The 13551-nt window shown below is 36.6% G+C and overlaps 1 protein-coding gene and 1 pseudogene across 3 annotated transcripts in view; one reads left to right on the forward strand and one right to left on the reverse strand.

Moving 5' to 3' along the window:
* The window catches only part of ZNF385B (zinc finger protein 385B), a 417184-nt gene that overhangs the window by 369509 nt on the left and 34124 nt on the right, over nt 1-13551 (reverse strand). The window lies entirely within an intron of this gene.
* Nucleotides 361-1069, forward strand: LOC101130088 (thioredoxin-like protein 4A; annotated as a pseudogene).

Below are 13551 nucleotides of genomic sequence, written 5' to 3' on the forward strand. Positions count from 1 at the left end.
AGAAAGGCATTCTTACACTTCCCAGCAGGCATATAAATTGGAAGAATGATTTTTAAAAACAATCTGGCAATAGCAAACAAGAGTCATAAAACAGTATACATCCTTTGACTCAGCAACTTCCTTCAGACTCTAGCCTAGAAAATAATGTGGAATGTAGTAAAAGATTTATACACAAAGACATTCACCTTAGTTTTATTTAAATCAAAAATAGAAAGTAGGTTAAAAAATCCAGTAAAATAATGAATATATAAATCATAGCATAACCACAGTATCAAATACTCTAGCTATTTAAAATAGTTATTTACAAACCTGTTTAACAACAGGTGGAAAGTGTTACAAAGTTATGTGAATGAGGCAGGCCCAGTGTTGCTGGGGGGTTATGGGCAGGCCCCGGGGGTCTTCAGGGACCTCAGGGGCAGAAGGGGCTGGGGAGTGAGGGGCCGGCTGTGCTTATCACGCAGGGCCCTCATTGGCACCCGGCCTTGGGCAGTGGCAAGTGTGTGGGCCATCATGTCACACATGCTCCTGCACCTCCACAGCAGCTGGCAAGTGGACCAGGCCATCCTCCCAGGAGAGGACTGCATGGTTGTCATTTGCTTCGGCCACGACTGGGACCCCACATGCATGAAAATGGACAAGGTCTTGTACAGCATCATTGAGAAGGTTAAAGATTTTGCAGTTATTTTTCTTGTGGATATTACCAAAGTACCTAACTTCAACAAAATGTATGAGTTATATGATCCATGCACTATCATGTTTTTCTTCAGGAACAAGCACATCATGGTTGTCTTGGGGACTGGCAACAACAAGATTAACTGGGCCATGGAGGACAAGCAGGAGATGGTCGACATCATAGAGACCGTGGACTGTAGGGCCCTCAATGGTGACGACCTGGTATTGTCCCCAAAAACTACTCCACCAAGTCCAGATACTGAAGCGCCCTCAGGCTGGGTGGATAAATGTTGTGGAGGCCTTTTCATGCAGAAACCTTTTAAACTATTTCAAGCCTTTGGAAAAGTACATGAAGCTCCAGGGCTGGAGGACTTCTGAGATACAATTTACTACATGGCCTTAACTAGCTGAAATAAACAAACACATGAAGAAAAATAATAACACTGATGTTAACTGAATGAAAGGAAGATTTTAAAAGTGTATATATAGTTGCATCACAGTTGGTAAAAATGCATATAAAAAATTTTAAGTAAACACATAATGATCATCTCTGAGAACTGGATTATGGGTGATTATGATTTTCTTCATTCTTCATTTCCTTATTTCTAAAATATTTCACAATATGTCTCTATCGTTTTTGTCTAGTTAGACGGGAACATAAATTGGGGAAAGACCTGTGCTTTCACAACGGGAAAAGCTATGAGCAAACAAATCGATGAGCTGGGAGAAGCAATAGAGAGAGGGAGAGGACAAAGGCTTAAAAGAAAGGAACAATGAATGTCACCAGGATCCTGCAGAAAAGAGACATCAAGAGAATAGGTAGAGAGACTTGTCTAGGAGGGACATCTTTCCTTTGATACCTATGAGGAGGAAGTACTGGAGAGGTGCAAATACAGATAGATTTATATGCAGGTAATGGGAGCAGAACATTCACTGAACTCAGAGATGTTCACGTTTATTACCTAAGTCAAGCATGAGGGAAGCTCATCAGCTGAGACTGAAATAGAACTTGAGAAGAATGATAAAGATTATGGAAACTGAATGGGAGCAGGAGCTAATTAAAAATAGGGAAAAGAACTATACTGGTATTTCTGTTTACCTAAACACATGTTAAGATCATGAAATCATTTTGTTTCAGGAACCAAATACAGTTACTATCTTCTTTACCAGAGAGCAATTCTTTTAACATGTCTATGCCATATCTTGATTGATTGCTTGATTCATTGATTTAGATTCTTCGATTCATTCAACACTACTCTAGCGCTTAACCAGGTCACTAATGCCCCCCACATTTGCAAATTCAGTGGTCAATTTGCAGTCCTCATGTTATTTGACATTTGTTGTGTGTTATAGCACACATTTAGGAATCCTTCATTCTTGAAAATTATAATGTATTTGTTTCCAGGACACCACTCCACTGTACTATTAACCCTTCTTAGATGCCTTTGCTGGTACCTTTTCATCTATCTGATTATAAATGTTAAAATGCTCCAAGGGTCAGTCTTTGTGCCTCTTACATCCATTTATTCACAAGGTGATCTCATTCAGGCTCTTTTCTTTAAATATGTTTGTACACTGACAACTTACATATAACACACACACACACCTGCAGATTCAATCTCTCACCTAAACTTCAGACTCAGTCAGAACTGCCTACTCTACCTGAATGTCTATCAAACTGCCAAGAAGCAACCCCCACCCCAAGTACTCCTCATCCCCAAATTACCCATTTAACTAAACGGAAACTTCATTCATCAAGCTGTTCAGCTAAAAACCTTGGAATTATCAATGGGTCTCCATTTCTTTTTGCCCACTTCAAATAGAGCTGCAAATTCTATTTACCCTGTTTTCAAAATATACCAGGATCTAATTACTTCTCTCCACTTTCATTCTAGTTTAAGCCACAGTCATTTGTCCTCTGGAATGCCTTGGTCCCCGCCGAAGGGACCTTCTCCATCATCTGTTATGCCCCCACAATCTGTTCTCCCCATTGTAATGGGAGTGATTCCTTAAAAACAAACGTAAGTTAGATCATGTCACTCTTCTGCTCACAAGTCTCTAATGACTTCGTATTTCACTTACAGTAAAAATCAAAGTCTTTATGAAGACCTTAAGGCCCTACCTGATCAGGCTTCCTGGGAAGAGGGCAGAGAGCAGGAGTATCTTCTGCCTAGGTTTCCACATGGGAGACAATTTCTCTAAACACTGTATCTAGTGGGGGCTTCCTCAAATAGAAGTTCAATGTTTCTCCTAGGTACGGTTTCCTAAAGTTCTCTTATCTAACTAGTAAGACTAAGATAGTGACTGAATAAAATAAGTATCTAAAAAAAAGCTCACATTTTTAAACATGAAATTTCAGAAATATTAGTTGTTCCTTTCAGAATATAATATATTGTACTCTAATTGCCATTCTCTCATCTCATTTTACTTTTCAAAAGATGCACCAACAGACCAGTGTGGTTTATGGAAGATTTTTTTCCCTTTTTCTTCATTAGTAACAAAATCCCAGAAGTATGATTTCCAGATTATCTTCAAGAAACAAACATCTGATGTGTCCCAAATGTTGCTTTCCAATCTTTTACACATTGTGTAAAAGCTTCATTGTGAATAACACCAGGCATTTTCAATGTTCTGTTGAAAATGGAAGAAGGACAAATATCTGTCCTTATATATTCACAAACAGAAAGCTCTCGATTTTAGAAAGGCAACCCAACTGCCCACCTTTTCATTGTCTCCTATTGAAATACTAAATTGTATCATTGTTATTGTGCATAGTGTTTATTATTATAATCAATGAAAGCAAGTAACAGAAAGTAGCACAAAGTGACATAAGAACATTGATCTATAATTTGGCAAAATAGAGAATTGTTTCTTGAATTTCATGATATATTGTTTGCCAATTTCCCATTTGACCCTGTAGACTCACCAGGTATACATTAAAAGGCAATTTTCTTATCTACTTATGTAATCTCTCAACTTTCACTTTCACATATTAAAGCAGAATAAATCCATGAAGTTTTCTTAAACTACATGCAAATAATAAAAGTGAGCCAGTATCAAAAACATTAATTTCACTCCAAATGTAATCACATGAAATAATTGGTCTGAGTCACCCACCTCTAAGTTAAAGATCAAGAGAATGTAAATCAAAGGCAGAAGAGTCAGATGTCAGCAACAAAACACCGGGGAAGAAAAGAAAGCCAGAGCTTAACTGTGTGTGAGTAGACATCACTGTCTGTGTGTGTAACCCTCCGTGTGTGTAACCCTCCGTGTGTGTGTGTGTGTGTGTGTGTGTCAATCTGAATGGGTCTATGTGGTTATGTTCACATGACTGGCTGTGTGTGTGTCTGCATAGGTATGTGTGCATGTCAGCTTGAGCATGTGCATGTGTGTCTGTGTGTGTGCATGCATGTTGGCCTGCAGGAGACAATGTGAGTTTATATGTGTCAATCTGAGAAAGAGAAAGTTCATGCGCATATGCACTTTTCCCCTTGGAAAAGTGGGTAGAACACTGTTGGCTACACAAACTTTTATGTTGTGTAGGTGTGTCAGCCTGAGCAAGAGTGTGTGTGTTTATGTATACGTCAGCTCGAACAAGCAACCATGTATGGGGAGAAGGGAGAAGACTGTGTGTGGCAGACTGAATGTGTGTGAATGTGTGTGTAGTATGTTGTATGTGTGTAATATGTTGTGTGTGTCAGCCCAAGTGAGTGTGTGCATGTGTGGGTGTGCATATATCAGCATATATCTGGGAGGAAGAACTAGAGAGACTTTTTATTTCCCTGGATCCTATGTGGTTAGGAGAGATTTCTTAAAAAATCGTACAAGTGCAGTTTTATTAAAATTTGCCTTTCCGACATAATGACAGGTCCCTCCAAGTATGTTAATTAACCTCAGTAGAAATTACGTGTGAAAATATCCTAAAATGATTTAGCAGCAGGGCATGGAGGATTCAGTCAATTTAAACATTGCCACTTTATAAGTTAGCAGAATGCTATTTTTCTTTCAGTTTAAAATAACCTGATATAATTAACTAATTTTTCCTTCACTAAGTGGCTCTTTAAATCAGTATTACAATTGATGTCTCTCAATTAAACATCATTTTACTTTAAATTAAGGTTTAACAGATAATTTCTGAACAATCATGATTAATCTCTTGCTAGAGTGTTAATATTACACATAAACATAAAATACAACATTGCTAGAAACGTTTCAGCTTTCAAAACTAAGTACCACGAAGCACTGACACGGTATGCTGGACTACAACTTGATTTTTGATTCCCACAACACACTTCCGGTCAGTTCTTTCGGCCTCACTATCCAGAGCTGACTAGGAGGAAACACATCACACAAGTGACTCACCGTCTGTCTACTCAATGGAAAGAAGAATAGAAAGGTTCTCATCCTCAGTGCTGGCCCTAATGCTCATCAGATTTTATAAAAACCAAGATAAATCTGGAAAAACATCAAACTAGTCCAGGGGAGCTGCTCTTCCCCAGAGTGCCAGTTCCAACGGCCTCTTCACTGGGTAGAAAGTAACTAAGGTAGGCTTTCTTTTTGGAATTCGGCTATTATTTTGGTGTTTTTTTGCCAATACCTCATACGTATATATGCATAAATATGTGCATGTTTATAAATACACACACACACACACACACACACATAAAATTTACTCCACAAAATAGAACTTAATGTCACCTTGCTTTATTTTTCTAAATCAAATAAAGTATGACTCCGAGTATCCATTTGCTAACAGTGTTATTTGGTATTCCATACCCTTTCCTGCTCTGGCCCTGTGAGAGCACCAGGAAATTCAGCACACTTGAGAAGGGACTTATGGCTTTCAATATGTTGTGGTCACCATTGAGATGCTGGTTTTCAAACCCCAAGGACACGTGGGTGGCTCCACTTTCGAGCCAGTGCAGACCTTGGAATCTTTAAGTGCCTGGAACACAGTGGCCTCCCTCATGACATCACCTCCCCCTCTACCACATCACCCATCTATCACCCACAGACCCCAGCACTTCCTGGGATGCCCCACAGGATTCAGAGTGGACCTGCCACTGTGCTTCATAATCCATAACTCTGGGTGAGACCTTTCCACCCCTTCCAAGCCTTGAAACTTCATTCCTTCTTGGCCAACCTAATTCAATGCTGTCCCAGAAGATAAATACAGACAATCTTTACTTTTCCCCTTGGAAAGATGGGTAGAACACTGTGAGGTGCTCAGGCCCTCCGAAACTTGAGGATGGGCTTATGGCTTTCAGTCTGTCATAGTCACTATTGAGATGATGGTGTCCAAACCTCAAGGACAGGTCAAAGGTCTTTTGGCCTCTCCTTTCTGGGAGGATGGGGAAAAGGTACATTTTAGTCCACAGCAGCCATGTTGTCAAATTCTATTATTACACTATTTTTACCTTGGTTTACAGACTTTCTGGACACACTGTAGTATATGATTGTATTATACTTTTTTCATATTAACAATTTGACATATTGCACCAGGTACTTCCCCTAACAAGATGTCTGGAGATAGATGAAAATCATAGCACATTTAAAAAAAATGTCACTAGCACACTGTCAAAAATAAGTTTATCTTATGTTTCCAGACTTTTCAAACACCCTTAGAATGTTTATGTATGTACATGTATATGAGAATATGTGTGTGTATATGTGTGTGTGTATATACATATATTTATTTATATACTGCTCAAATTTTTTTCATTGATGTGTTTTAAGTGGTAAGAATTTTTTAAAATAAAAGTTTGATAATTTTCTATAATAGCTACTTAAAAATCTCTTTTCCAGTTTACTATGTACCTTTGGTTTTGTTAATGTGGAATCACATGTAGATTTCATTACTTAATTTTTAAGTATATTTGCATAAAGGTATTTGCATAATTTGCAATCTTCTTTGACTCTGACTATAGCCCTTTTCTCATTTCTAAATTTGTTGATTTGTATTTTCTCTTTCTCCTTCTCTTTTTAAAATTTAGTTTACCAAATGTTCATATCATTGTTTGATTTTAAACCAGGCTTAGTCAGTTCTATTGTTTTTCCATCTTCTAACATTAAATTCTGTGTTCTATCTTTACTCTTAACATACTCTTATCTGCCTAAGTTCTGTTTATTGGTATTACTTTGTTTCAGGATTCTTTTTCCTCCCAACTGTCTAGAATTTAATGTTTCACTCATTTTCAAATTATATTTTTAAATAATAAAATCTCATAGGGTGATGAATTTTTCTATAAATATGCATTTGTCTGCCAAGAATAATTTTGACATGAAACTTACTTCTTTATTTTCTTAAAAGGCTATAACTGTATTTTTTATTTCCTCACTTACTATAAGGAATTTCCTTATAGTAATGAATTTCAAGGGTTTTACAAGAGAAGATAAATGGTGGATGTTTGCTTTTTCTTGTAAATATTCTAAGTCAGAAAAAGGAGTTTTGTAAATGGAAGTTCTAGCTAAGACATTAAAACCTTAATGACATTATTAGCTATTGGTAAGTCTACACTTACTATGCCACATTTATTTTTCATATTCCTATTCTAGAAATAATGCTAAAATTTCTTATTTGTGCACTTCAGAGCAACCTATCAAAACTAATAAAATTTGAATGGAACTTTTAGCAAAAGTTTTCAATGAATACTTTTTTCTTTTTCCTACTCAAAGTACATATTAAAGAAAAATTGCCAATCTTTACAGGTAGTCCTCAAATCTTCCTGCAGCTGACCAGTGGACACAAACTCCCAACTGTCAGGGTACAGGGAATTCTCTCTCCTGTTGCCATGCCCTCCTCTCTTTCCAACTATCTATACCACTTCTTAGGTAGTCATCATAAATGGAGTCATTTGGGGGCAGTTAAAAAGATCTTTGTGAGTGAATTTCTTTAAAGCCATTTAATATCAGAAATGCTCATATTATCCATTAAAAATGTCCTCTCAGACAGTTGGATTCCCTCCAACAAAGGATGCAGTGGGGAGTTCAGCAGGTTGAGAACAACGTAGGAGCTGCATAGAAAATAAATAAAGCCTCCAAATGAGAGTTCCGTTCTTTTACATTTTATACCACACCCCTTGGTTTAAAAGCCATAAATAAAACTAAAAACAATACTCTCGAGTAATGACTTTTACTTTTGGTAAGGACACTTCACAGTTTCCCAGGAGATTCTTCAGGCCTATGACAGAGATCTAAATAAGAAGCAATTTTAAGATGTCATTCCTTATCTAGCCATTTTACCAAGACGTGCTTTACCCAAGATAGACTAAATGACACCTGTTTCCCCTCTTAGTATATGTCAGATAAACTAGCATTCTCAGTTCCGCCTTGACTATAGATTGCAGAATATGATTAATGATATATCCAAGCAGAAGTCCCCAAGGAAAACATCATCTCTTAATTCTGATTATCCTAATGAAATGGTACAGTTCATAATTCATTAATCTGACTGCAGTGACAAAAATAGGATGCAAGAAAAAAGAGTACTTCTATAGTGTCCAAAGAGACAAAGCTGAGATAATTCATTAGCAATAGCATATGCTTAAAATTCACTATGTTCTGCTGCATAGTGCAAGGTTTTCTGTAAAAAAGTAACAGCAAGAAACACATTATGTTCCTCTTTTTGAAGAAAATGATCACCTTCAAAGAAGCCAACAGAACTCTTATTTAAAATATTCTTGTTTCTCCATGAAAAAAATTTCCTACACAATAGGTTCCTAAAATACAAATTTTATTAAGGCAATAAGTTAAATAGGAGTCCACTGAGCACAGGCTTTTGTCCTTCTTTTTCTTAGCCTTCCCTTAGAGGTAGATTGCCTGTCATCCTATTAACCATACATTTTCCAAGTGGGAGGTCATTTCACTGTTTAGTTTCTTAAATTAGCAGAGCTTAATACATCACTTCACCCAAAACTAGCTGTTATAAAAGGCAATATACTAACGTGTAAAACATTTAATTTGCTAAAGTACTTTAACATTCAAAAATAAATACTACCATTTAATGATGGTAATAATGATGAAAATCATAATATTATATCTGATTCAACATATTCTTAATTATCAGCAGCAACAGCAGCAACATAGACCTTGGTGGTCAACAACAGCAGCAACATAGACCTTGGTGGTCAACAGAGTCTGATGGAGTCCTGCACTCACCGAAAGAGCCACTCCTAAGCTGTGGAGGACATTTGCACTGTGAATGTCATCTCCACATCATGAACCTAAAGACCCTCCCTAGACTTTTGAATTTTAATTTGTAACTGAGGCTGGCATGTGTTTACCATTTGGGTATAGAGGTAGCAAACCTACACATCTCCCCCTTAAGTGAAAGGCCAAAGAGCCCAGATAATTAAGCCTTAAAAAATGACGTCATTGGAATACCTTTTTCCATTCTAAAGAATTATTCTTTGCACACAAAAATAAACACATAATAATAGGAATTCTGTGCTTATGGGAGTAAGCCGTCCATTACATATAAGGCATACCAGTCCTGGACTTTTTGTAGAAATTTTCTGTAAAAACAGCTATAAAGATGTCAAAGTTCTATTAGTTATTATATAACTCTGACCGTTGTGAGGGATACAAAGCAGATTTCAGGCTTTGTTTGGAAATTTTCATCTAAAGATGGGTTCTCTTCTTTTCGGAGGGGAGAAAAACAGTAAGTGTTCAAGAGCTCAAAATTCACGCGGAATCAAAGATAACTTTGCACTGGTCATAAAGTTCTAGCCGAAAAAATATTCCAATTCACTAACCTTGATTCCATGAGTGAGATAAAGCAGTTGAGGTGATAAAAAGTGAGACCTACTCTTCTGCCTGGGTCTTATCCCCCCATATCAAATTCTTCAGTTACCATAAAATACCACATAGAACTGCTATGCTGTATTACAAAGCTGCAGCACAAGTTTCACAAACAGGTGAATTTTAATTCTAGATAAAAAGATGAAAATGTTTGCTGTGTCTCAACATAGCAAGTTTAATTTTATACCTACTTTTCTTTTCCAGGCTACCCGAGGCCACAAAAGCTGAGCTCATTTATAAATGCTCCTTTGCCTTTTGTCAAAATTTGGTTCACTATTAAGTAACATTTTCCTTAACACAAATTTTTATTTGTTCCCATTTTTTCTCTTAGTACAGAATACTAATCTGCCTAAGTTCTGTTTATTGGTATTATTTTGTTTCAGGATTTTTTTTCCTCCCAATTGTCTAGAATTTAATGTTTCACTCATTTTCAAATTATATTTTTAAATAATAAAATCTTGTAGGATGATGAATTTTTCTATAAATATGCATTTGTCTGCCAAGAATAATTTTGACAGAGGCATTCTTAGACAACTTTTCTTATATTTTACTGTTCATTCTTCTCTACCTCCATGACCCAACATCCAACTCTAAGATCTTCCTCTGTCAATCATTGAAATAGCATGTCATTCTTCTTCTCAAAAATGATGGTTTCCAAATATTTGCAAACACAATGGTTTGCAGTTATTTTTAAGTCTTGTTTCAGTTAGAATTTTTTTTGGTTGCAAGTAACTGAAACTCAAATTTAAAAGGCTTGAGCAATTAAAGGTATTTACTAGTTGGTGTAATGGAAAATTCCAGTGACAGGGTTTGACTTGATCCAGCTGAACAGTGTCACCAAGACTATCTTCACACCTTAGTATGAAGATCTTAGATGCTGTATTCACCTAAGGCTTTTTAAAAATCTTTAGATGGTCTCCCCTACCTCCTAAGGGTACAAGTTCAACTACTTCCAGCAGGAAAGTCAGAGCCTGTTTTTACAGCAGCTCTATTAAAATGCTAGTATCTACTCCAGTTGTGCATGTCTGGTCCAGGTGACCACCACTAAAAAGATATCACTGTGGCTAAAGGGATGGGGCACACAGATGCTCAAACCAATGAGAGCCCTTTTGGAGCTAGAAGAGAAGTCTATGTTACCCAAATTGCTCAGAAAATTTGGGGCACTGTACTTTAGAAAGAGAAAGGGTGCTTGGGAGTCAGACAACAAATGTTAACTACAAAAGTAAATCTTTGACATTTATCAGATTGTGACTCTTCTGCACTTTTTATGTTTTATAATATCCTACACAGAACAGCATAGCATTCACTACACAGTAGGTGCAATATGAATAATGACATTAGTAAAACATAAAAATACAGAGAATAAATGCTTCCTAATGCAATACATTTCAAAATGACAAGAAGAAAATAAAATTTATGAATAATATTTAAATAAACTTGGCATTTTAAATACTCATTGTGAACATAGGTCTGTGTTTGTTTTGTTTAATTTTGTTTTTGTTTTTTCATTTCCAAAGCACCATATATTTTGAACTCATATGGAAGGGCATATGGATCCCTAATATCTTAAGTGTGACTTCATCATTTTATTGGAGAATTTTTTAAAAGTTAAAAATACAACTTTTAAACAGGGTGGCCATATAAGCTAGTTTGCTGAGGAGATGCCTGGTTTATGCTTTGCTCTTATGTGGGTAGTCTGATTTAAAAAAAAAAAAAACATTTTGGCAACATGTATATCATAAAGAAATCTGAGACAAGGGAAGTACCTAATCAAATAAAAGTGAAGTTAAATAGGCATACTCTTTGTGTGAGCAAAGAAATAGTTCAATTTATCATGTTCTAAGAAACACAGCACTGCTTCTAACATACGAAAGAAAATTCATTTGAAGCCACAGCTGTTGTGCTTTAGGGATTTGGATTAAAACTCATTATTATCTTTCTGTTAATACTCTTCCCTGGACCAATCAGTGGTCATATGGTGTTTACAGACCCTGAACACTGAACTGACTTGAATGGCCTTTGTATTACAATACAATCAGATTATGTCTAATCTAAATGCTGTGTGTCCTTTATAGGACAGATGAATCCTAATCCCCCATTTACAAAAGCAAAGCCAGTCTAGTTCCCAATGGCTATCTATTCACCATTTCCTGTTTTGTTTTGTTTTTTAATTTTCGAGTGACAGATATCAAAATAAATTTTAAATTCACTCAATCTAAAGTTAGTGTAAAAATAAATACTTGGTGGTTTTGAGCAGTGGTCAAAGCACTTCTTTTTTGATAGTCTAAAATGTGTTACCACAGAAACACAATTCTTCTCCTTCTAAAGAATAAAGATTAACAAAATAACCACCCCCCACTATTCTAACAGTTTAAAGGCAAGATTTAAAAGCATCTCATTTCCTCTTTCCCAAATTACTTGAAAGGTTATCTTGAAGCTCAGATTAGTTAGCTGTGCCTAGGCTTTATCAGTTAAGGAGTAATGATGTTTTAAAACAGAAGTCCCCACAAGATGACTCACCAAGCCATCTGAGAACGGACCTTTCTGCCTCTTGGAGTTTCATTACAGTGTTGTCAAGTCTTGCTTCACTGTGAGTCTCTGAAATAGGATGCCATTTTCAAGGAAATGAGGGAGTAAAATACCATTGATGACGACAACTCCTCCCTTCCTTAACTCATGGCTTCCACCATCTGCGAACCCCAACTTTCTTCCCGTTTACCACTTCAGGATTGCCCCCCCATCTCTGTCCTCCCATGATTCTAGGAATCATTGTCAGTATTCTGATGCCATCCCCTTCCTCAGCTCAGCAGCTTTATTGACACTAAATTTTGGGTATCCTCCTTTTTAACACCTCTTTTGTCCTCCTTTTTACATCACCTCTGTGAGCCACCTGACCAGCAAATGAGAGCCTAAAATTAGAAGAGAACAGGTAAATAAGTTACCAAATTATGAAAAACAGCTGTCAAAAATTCAGCTACCACCCTCACGTACAACAGAGTTTAGGGTTTGGAATTGTCAAACAAGAATGGAGTTCAATGTTTAAATAGGCAAGGAAGAAACTTTTCAAAAGGTATTGGGAAGGGGAGGAGTATTTTAACAAAGACTGATAGTGCTCTATTTCTTGATACAACTCTATAAAGCCACAAATAAAACAACAACAAAGCATGCAAGAGCTTTGATGCCCTCATGGGTTTTCTTCAGGGATAGAGGTAGAAGGCTGGCTTGTTAACAATGAAAAGACACCATTCTAACTCTCACTTGATGACTGATTTCATTCCTTTTAGAATACTCAGACACCACTTACCCCAGCCCCATCCATCTCTGTGAAGCAAAGAGCGCTATTGATAGCCCTGCAGAGAAGCGAAAATATTCCCAATAGGCACCTTTAAACTATGCAGCACTCTCCCTTAAAGCAGGGGGTCAGCAGCAAGATATTTCTCCACAATGCACACAATAGATCTAAATGGACCTAAAATGAACAGGTAGGTTTGTTTTATTCTTTTTTTTTATTTGCTTTGTAAATTATTCAGAAAAAAAATTCTTTAACTTGCCTGGATTTCTCTCACTGCCTAACACCTACCCACAAAACATATACTAAAAATAAATACCAGCTGCTTTTGCATCTATAAATAATGCAATAAGAAAGGTAAATTTGAAGCTAAAATTTTATAAGGCATACATCAAAGACAAATCCAGTTGACTTTGGTGTCTGTATCAATTCAAAACTTCAAATCTTTTGTCCATTCCACACTTAAGTTCCTAGCATGGTCTAAATACTACAGTAGAATAAAGACAAACTGGAAACTCACCCTACACTGAGTCTTAAACATAACAAAGAGACACAAAATTATCTAAGAATTTAAGATGACACAGTACACTATAAGAGACTGATAGAGTCTTCAAGCTGTCTTCAATTAACTGACATCCCATCAAGTACCAGATACTTTATTAAGCACTAGAAATACATTAGTCAGAAATATGTAAATATGATAGGCATGCAGGGGAGAAGGAGCAGCTAGAGCAAAGACTAGTTCGTGTGGAAAAACCAATGTCCGAGGAGCTGCAAGAAGCTGGGTATTT

Source organism: Gorilla gorilla, chromosome 11 (genome assembly GCF_029281585.2).
Source record: "Gorilla gorilla gorilla isolate KB3781 chromosome 11, NHGRI_mGorGor1-v2.1_pri, whole genome shotgun sequence".
NCBI classification, from domain to species: Eukaryota; Metazoa; Chordata; class Mammalia; order Primates; family Hominidae; genus Gorilla; species Gorilla gorilla.